General features: G+C 37.3%; 2 pseudogenes; both read left to right on the top strand.

Annotated features, from left to right (window-relative positions):
- The first annotated feature begins 1,909 nt into the window (after positions 1–1,909).
- LOC143406495 (neugrin-like) lies at positions 1,910–3,177 on the top strand (annotated as a pseudogene).
- A 4,640-nt stretch (positions 3,178–7,817) lies between these two features.
- Positions 7,818–8,728, top strand: LOC143406033 (mitochondrial pyruvate carrier 1 pseudogene; annotated as a pseudogene).
- Positions 8,729–9,510: the final 782 nt, after the last annotated feature.

Raw genomic sequence — 9,510 nt, 5'->3', positions numbered from 1 at the left:
CAGTCTGGCTGGGCACAAAATAACTGAGCCACCATGAGGCACTTGTAGGTTCAAACAGGAACTACTTTATTGCCAGAACCCCACTGGAACACTCCCCAAATCCTCAGAAAACCCATGAGAACCAACGGGAACTCCACGGGAACTCCGTGAGAACTCAACGGGAACTCCGTGAGAACTCAAAAGTAGCAGGCACTTGAGGTAGCAGGAGCCACCCCACTGCTGGACAGCAGAGGTTTAGATATACAACTGAATACGCTGGCGTCGCTTCTCAATCACTCCTTCTGGCAAAATGCCAGGCGCCATCCCGACCTGGTTGTGGGTCTCAGCATCATGTGATACTGGGGATTGAACCCAGGGCCTCACATATGCCATGCAAATGCTCTACCACTGAGCTATACACCATCCCTTTAAAAATCTTCCATGCTGGCCTTGAATTTGCAATCTCCCTGCCTCAGCCTTTTGAGTAATTAGGATTCCTGGCATGCAATACCACACTTGGTAGAAACTTAATTTTATAAATTCCATGCTATCAATATTTTCTTCTGCCAATTTACTTTAGTATTGTGTGTTAAAACTCATCACCGAGGGCTAGGGATATAGCTGAGTATTATAGCTGAGGTTATATGTAGCTGAGGTCGTCCAACATGTGTGCAGCCCTGCATTTGATCCTCAGTTTCAGAAAACACACACACACACACACACACACACACACACACACCACACAGAGTTACCACTCTCTAAGGTTACATGGATTTTCTTCTGTTTCTGTTTAATTTTTTTTCTCAAATTTTAGTTATAGACAATTCTGAGTCAATCTTTGTGGAAATTTTGGTTTGCATATACATTCATTTCACTGAATATAGTTTCCAAAAGCTTGTTCAATCACCACTTTTTGACATAGTGTTTACTGAGTTTCATTTCCATTTGAATTTCCAAAATCATGGCCTTGAATAATCTGGATACTGTACAGAAGTTCATCTATTTCCCAGGAATGCCAGAAAGGGACACAAGTGCACCTCTGAACTGCAGTGTCCTGCACTGAGTCCCAAAAGCCACCAGAGGGCGTGTCACCTTCCTGGACCCCGCGGTAACATGCTTCTGATATGGCCATGTGATAGGGCTAACATGTTATTTATATGCAGCCTCTAATGCTAGTGCATTATCCATAGTGACTTTTGATACTAACGTGTCCACATGGGGTCTCTGATAGTAATATAGTGCCCATAGCTTTATTACATTCAGCCCTATCTTCTTTAACATTAGTATAATGTCCACATTGTAGCCTCTAATGTTAATGTAATATCCATTTTGTGGCCTCTAGCAGTAATATAATATTTGTATGGTGGCCTTAGATGATAATATAATATCAGAATCATACTCTCTAACAGTAATAAAATATGTACACGGTGCCCTCTTAACATATAATTACTGCCCTGTGGTTTTTAATATTAATGTAATGTCCAAACTGAGGCCTGTGATACTAATACAATATCTACACTGTGGCTTCTAATATTAATATAATATTAACACTTTTGTTCGTGGAATATCCATATTATAGCATCTAAGACTTATGTAGTATCTGCCCAGTGGACTTTAGTGCTAATATAATCTCCATAGTAAAGCATCTAAACCTGATATAATAGCTGTTCTGTGGTCTTTCATTAAAAATGTGGTATCTATAATATACAATCTGAAACTAATATAATAGCTGACCTTTGATCTTTAATACTAATATAATATACATGCATGGCCTTAAACTACTATAACAGGTGCCCAGTGGACTTTAATACTAATGTAACATCTACATGATGAAATCTGATTCCAATATAAAACTGGCCTTTGACTAATAATATAATATCCATACTATAGCATATAAAACTCATAAAATAGGAAGGTGGCTTACTTCGCCATGGCTGTCACCCTCAGCCTATTGCTGGGCGTCCGTACTGCTGTCCCTGCTATGGGTTCGCCACCCGAGGGCTGGCGGGCTCAGGCCCTATGGGCCATGAGCCGGACCGGATTCCGACTGGGAGCCAGAGGAGCGGGAGCTGCAGGAGGTAGAGAGGCCAGCTCCTTTCCCGCCCCAGCCTGCAGCTGGCCTTGGGCCTCAGCGCTTCCAGCCGTGCCCCCGAATGCCACGCGTCCTCCACTGGGACTCTAGTTTCTTCTTACCTGTTGTTAGCGGCGTTGGGACAGATGTTCAGCTCCCTTGGGACACAGGTTCCTTCGCTAGTGACGTACATTTCGTCACACTTTTAGATAGTTCAGCATGCTTACAGGCAATTATTGTTGTAGGTGTTAGATTTTGGGGTTGGTGCACAGACCGGTGTTAAGCTGGCAAACGTGGCCCGTGGCCTTTACTGACACAAAAGAGGGCTGGGCTCTTGGTGATTTAGCCTGAGACTTTTCAAACACCCATCTTGCTTCCACACATGGCTTCTGCCATTGGTTCTCTCCCCCAGAACCCTGAAACGACAGAAAAAAGCAATTCGATTCCAGAAAATTCGGCAAATGGAGGCGCCAGGTGCCCCTCCCAGAACTCTGATATGGGAAGCCATGGAGCAGATAAGGTATTTAGATAAGGAATTTGCTGAGTCCTGGTCAGTTCCCAGGTTGGCTGAAGGTTTTGATGTCAGCACCGATGTTATCCGAAGGGTTTTAAAAAGTAAATTTGTACCCACTTTGGAACAGAAACTGAAGCAGGATCAAAAAGTCCTTAAAAAAGCTGAGTTTGCCCACTCACTCCCGCAGCTCCAGGGCTCTAGAGATACCGTGAAGCCACTTGCTGCAGGCCACTCTATATCAAACTCTTTGCTGATGCCAGGGGATGAAGTCTCATCTGAAGGTCAGCATCACAGCACAGCTTTGACAGTGATAGAGTCAAAAACTCACAGTACAAATGCACTGAGACGAAAGGGAAGGAATAAAGAAATCCAAGGCTTGAAGAAGGAAAGCTTTGTGCCTATCACTGCAGCCTTAGGTCATCAGAGAGAGCTGCAAAAATACTCCAATGATTGTGTAGGCACCAGAAAAACTGACAGTAATGGATTGCCAAGTGATGAGAAACTGGAAATGTTGAAGACAGGGGAGCTTCAGAACCAGAACTTCAGCAGCAAAGTGGTGCAGAGGGGATGGGAGTTCTTTGACAGCAATGGGAACTTCCTGTACAGAATCTGAGTTGGGGCCCAGCTTGTGGAGATGCCATGTGAAACAGCTAGACTAATATATTTGGAGCTGCCAAGATTTCTGCATGTGGATATCTACTTTGAAATAGGAGGAATTTGATGAGCCTGGAATATGGACAGAAAGAGCTGCTTGGTTATTCAAGCTTCTTGGATCACTGCTCCCAGTCTGACCTGTGTATCTTCGGTATTCTCTTTTTTGCTTAACTTCTGTATGTTGAAAATCAGTATTGTTTCTGTGATACTTGCAATAATATGTTTGTGAGGAAGTGAAAAGTTTGCTTTCTGACCTCATTTCCTTCTTGATCATTGAACACTAACAGTTTTTGAGCTGCTTAGTAAAACGGTTCTTTTATTTTCCTTTGGTGCAAAAATAAGATGTAGCAGTTCCTGTTGCCAAAAAAAAAAAAAAAAAACTAATAAAATAGCAGCCCTGAAACCTATATCAATCATGATATTTATATTATAGCATATAAAACTAGTATAATAGTATAGTATAATAATTTGTCTGTAGCCTTTAACATTAATATTAATATTATATTAATGACCTCTCAAACTAATGTAATAGCTGCTCTTTGGCCTGCTAATACTAATATTGTATCCATAATATAGCATCAAAAACTGGCATAATAGCTGCCTTTTGGCCTTTAATAGTAATATAGAACTCATAATACAGCATCGAAAACTGATATTATAGCTGCCTTGTGGTCTTTGATACTAATACAATGTTTATATTGTGGCCTCTAAAATTAATATAATAGCTTCCTGTGGACTTTAATGCTAATATGATAAAAATGCTGCTATTTTATTAGTTTTATCATATTAGCTGTATGGTACCTAAAATACTATAATAGATGCCCTGTGGTATTTAATAAGAATAATATCCATACTATAGCATCTAAAACTAATACAATAGGTACCCAGTTGCTGCCCCTGACCCACGTGGGCATCTGAACTCAAGGTTGCTCTTGTGAATTTCCAGGGACACCAAATAAAATGCAGAACACACTTTACCTTTAAACAAGCTTCAGGATGACTCCTCTACTCTTGGCCTCAAGCTCCCCAAATGGGAGAGTGAGGGAAAGTCATGAGAAGCTGGCGAGAGAGAGCGAGCACATTTGGAAGTGGGCTTTTATTGGGAGGACCCCTATTCTTAGAAAGTTCCATCCAAAAAAGATCAGAAGGGGCATGGTTACAAAGGACAGGTGAGTGTAATTCGACCAAAGGGCTATAGGGTGACAAACCTATGTCTGAAGATATGTCCTCAAACTTCTGGGGCCAGGGAAATGTATAGATCACTATGAGATGTAGTGATGGTCAAAGCTTCTCTGCTCTGGGACAGAAGACACAAATCATTCAGAGTGACCTCCCACACCCAGTGGTTTTAATACTAATGATATATTATACCCTTATAACTAATATAATGACATCCTTGTGGATTATAATATCCATACTAAAGCATTTAAAATAATTATAATAGTTGCCCTGTGGTCTTTATATGAATATTATAGTTATACTATAGCATCCAATACTAATATGATAGCTGCCTTGTGGTCTTGTAATATATTATAATCTTAATATGATATCCATACCGTTGCATCTAAAACTAATATAATACCTGAGCTGTGGCCTTTAATACTTATGTAATTTCCATACTCAAGCACATAAAACATAGTAGCTTCCCTGAAACCTTTAATATAACAGCTAATATATTAGCTGTCTTGTGGTATTTCATATTAATATGATATCCAAAATATATCCAAAATAAATGTAATAGTTGACCTTTATACTATATAATGTGCACATTATAGCATTTAATTCTAATATAATAACAGCTTTTTGGTCTTTTACAGTAATATGATATCCATAGCAAAACATCCCAATCTCACATAGTAGCTGTCTGATAGCCTTTCATACTAATGTAACATACATACTGTCTCATCTAATATAATAGATCTCCTGTGTTTTTAATATTAATATAATATCGACATATAGTATCTTAAACTAATTCATGTACTTTTGCCTCTAATACTAAAATGATGTTCATACTATAGCACCTAATGCTAATATAATAGCTGAACTGTGTTCTTTAATTCAAATGTGGTATCTATACTACAGCCTCTAAAACTGATATAATAGCTACACTATGGCCTTTGATTGTAATATAAAATCCATAATACAGCATCAGAAACTGATATTATAGTGGCACTATGGCTTTACATACTAATGTAATATCCATACTGTGGACTCTAAAACTAATATAATTGCTTCCTGTGGCCTTTAATACTAACATGTTATTCTCTCTGGTACTTAAAGTATTGTAATAGTTGCCCTGTGATCTTTAATAATAATGACATACATAGTATAGCATTTAAAACTAATAAAATAGGTTCCCTGTGACCTTTTATATTAACACAATATTCATAATTTAGCATCTAAAACTAATATAATACATGCCCTGTGGCTTTTAAATTTTTTTAGTTGTAGATGGACACAATACCTTTATTTTATTTATTTATGTATTTATGTAATTATTTTTAGGTGGTACTGAGGATCGAACCCAGGGCCTCACATGTGCTAAGTGAGTGCTCTACCACTGAGCCACAACCCCAGCCCATAATTTGTTTACTTTTATGTGGTGCTGATGATCAAACCCAGTGCCTCCCATGTTCTAGGCAAGCACTCTACCTCTGAGCCACAACCCCAGCCTGCCCTGTGGCCTTTTAAAAATAATTTTTAAAGTTATAGATGAACACAATACTTTATTTTATTTATTTATTTTTATGTGATACTGAGGATCAAACCCATTGCCTTATACATGCCAGGCAAGTGCTCTACCACTGAGTGACAACCCCAGGCCCTGCCCTGTGGCTTTTAATATTAATATGACATAAAAAAATTATAGCCCCTGAAATTAATATATAAGCTATCCTGTGCTTTCCAATACTGATATTATATCCATCCTATAGCTTCCCTCTACCCTTTAATATTAATATAATAACCTTGTGATAGCATGTAAAAGTAATATAATAGCTTCCCTATAGACTTCACTATTAATATATCATCCATACTATGACCTCTAAATCTAATATAATAGCTGTCCTGTGGCCTTTGTTACTTCTATGATCTCCATAATATGGCATAGAAAACTGATAAAATCGCTGCTCTGTGGCATTTACTATTAATATTATTTCCATATTATAGCATCAAAAACAGATATCAGAGCCATTAGAGGCCTTTAATACTAATATGACATCCAAACTATAGAACCTAAAATGAATATAATAGCTGGGCTGTGGCCTTTAAATCTAATGTTATATCCATACTATGGCATCTAAAACTAATATAGTAGCTCCCCTGTAGCTTTTAATACTAATATGATATCCATGTTATGGCCTCTAAACCCAATGTAATAGATATTACATTGTGACCTTCAGTATTAATATGACACCTTTTCTATAGCCTGTGAAACCAATATAATAACTTAACTCTCTGGTGGATTTTAATATTTAATATATGTGATATAGAATCTGAAACTGATGAACAGGTGCTCTGTAGCCTTTAACATTAGCATGATATGCTGGGGTTGAAGCTCAGTGGTAGTGCACTTGCCTAGCATGTGTGAGGCACTGGGTTTGATTTTCATATAAACAATAATATATGAATAAATGTCTACATGTAAATAAATAAATGAATAAAGGTCTATCAATAACTAATAAAAATTTAAAAATTATTAGCATGATATTTATATTATAATACATTAAGGTAGTATAATATCTGCTTTGTAGCCATTAAACTAATGATATTTATGCTATACTATTGAAATTAATATATCAACTGTCATGTTGACTTTAATACTAACATGTTATTCATACTTGAACACCTAAAAGTGACATAATTCTTGGCCTGGGCCTTTAATACTAACATGATATCCATGCTAGAACATCTAAAACTGATATAATGGCTGCTCTGAGATCTTTAAAACTAACAAAATATCCATCCTATAGTATTCAAAGCTAATATAAGAGCTGCCCTGTGGCCTTTAATAATATAATATAATATTAATATGATATTCATATTATATCATCTTAAGCTGATAAAATAGCTGCCCTGTGACCTTTAATATTAGTATAATATCATTCTGTAGCATCTGAATTAATATAATAGCTGTACTGTAGTCTTAATACTAAATGATATACATACTGCATCACCTAAAACAAATAGTTGCCATGATGCCTTTAATACTAATGTGATATCATACTAGTAGAACATCTAAAACTGCTTAGTGTAGCATCTAAAAGTGATATAATAGCTGCCCTGTATCCTTGAATACAAATAAGATATATATACTCTATCATCTAAAATCAATATAATACCTACCCTGTGGTCTTAATACTAATATAATAGCTGTCCTGCAGCCATTAGTACTAATTTGATTACCTGTTTTGACATCTAAAACTGATAAGATAGCGTACCTTTGGCCATTAATATTAATGAATTCTCCATAATGTAGCATCTGAATCTTATATAATAGCTGCCAATACTATTATGATATCCATAATACTATCTAAATATAATATAATATCTAAAACTAATGTAATAACTAAACTTTAGCCTTTAATACTAATGTAGGGAGCTGTGGGGTGCAGCGGGTAGGCGGGAGTGACATTGGGCTGCGGGGGCGGCGGAGACTGCAGAAGCCCGAGGGCCCGGTGTCCGGTACGACCATGGCTGGCGCGCTGGTGCGGAAGGCGGCGGACTACGTCCGCAGCAAGGACTTCCGGGACTACCTTATGAGCACTTCTGGGGCCCAGTAGCCAACTGGGGTCTCCCCATTGCTGCCATCAATGACATGAAGAAGTCTCCAGAGATCATCAGTGGTCGAATGACATTTGCCCTCTGTTGCTATTCTTTGACATTCATGAGATTTGCCTACAAGGTGCAACCTCGAAACTGGCTTCTCTTTGCATGCCATGCAACAAACGAAGTAGCCCAGCTCATTCAGGGAGGACGGCTTATCAGATATGAGATGACTAAAAAGGCATCTGCATAGAAATGGAAGGAACAAGCTCTTGAAAGGACAGCACCCCAGCTACTGCTGCAGAGTCACAGATTCCATCAGCATGAATAGGAGGAAATGTGGAATGCTATTTTTACTAACCATACCATTTTTATAGATATAGCTGAGAGTCCCTAAACAAACTCTCTGCTGCCTTACAAGTACTGAATATTTTCTCTTCATAGAGTAGCTCAAAATATGCAATTAACTTAATAATTTCCAATGATGGTTTTATCTGTATTCATACACATATTATCTGTTGGGATTTGCTTAATGAAAAACTGAACAGAGCAAAATTTTATAACTACTCACATATAAATACTCAGACTTCTTGACTTTAGTGACTGCAAGATATCCAACAACTTAACACATCCTAAAATCTGATCTTCAGTGTTTGAAAAACTGTCTGTGTATTTCCATGCAGTATGTACATTGAGATGCTGTAACTTAAATGGCAATAAATGATTTAAATATTTGTTATATGAAAAAAAAATACTAATGTAGTATGTTTACTGTAGCATCTTCAGTACTGTAAAAACTTCTCTGTGGCATTTAGTATTAATATATGCATACTGTGGCTGCAGAATAGGATAGTATAGCTCTCCTGTAGCCTTTCATATTAGTATCCATACTACAGCATCTACATTAATATAATAGCTGCTATGTGGCTTTAATATTGATGTAATGTTCATACTATTGCAAGTACAACTAATATAATAACTGCCCTGAGGTTTTAATACTATTACATTTTCCATACATAGCATTTAAAATTAATATAATAACTTCCCTGTGACCTCTAATGTTAATAAAATATCCAAACTATATCCAATGAAAGGCAAATGATACACTTGAGATGGAAATTAAACCAAGAGATTTTATTGGGGGGGCTGCCTGAAAGGGAAGAAAAGGAGAGGAAGAGAGCAGCAGCGTGAGTCTGCAAGCTTCAGCTTAAGAAGGGTTGCTTTGGTGACGTGGTAGGTGCTGATTGGCATGGTGACTCAGGAGCAGGTACTGATTGGGACAAAACTGATATAATATCTGCCTTGTAGTCTTTTATACTAAATTAATATTCATGCTATAGCATCCCAAGCTAATATAATATCTGCCCTGTAGCCACTAATGTAATACCCATATGATTGCATCTAAAACTGATATAATAGCTGCCCTGTATCCTTTAATACCAATATGACATCCTTATTATCTTAAATTGATACTCTGTGGCCTTTAATATGTTATCCATTTAATATGATATCTATAATATAGCATTTA

This window comes from Callospermophilus lateralis, chromosome 8 (assembly GCF_048772815.1).
Source record: "Callospermophilus lateralis isolate mCalLat2 chromosome 8, mCalLat2.hap1, whole genome shotgun sequence".
NCBI classification, from domain to species: Eukaryota; Metazoa; Chordata; class Mammalia; order Rodentia; family Sciuridae; genus Callospermophilus; species Callospermophilus lateralis.
Note: the sequence above shows the minus strand (reverse complement) of the source record. Positions and strands in the feature narration are given on the sequence as shown.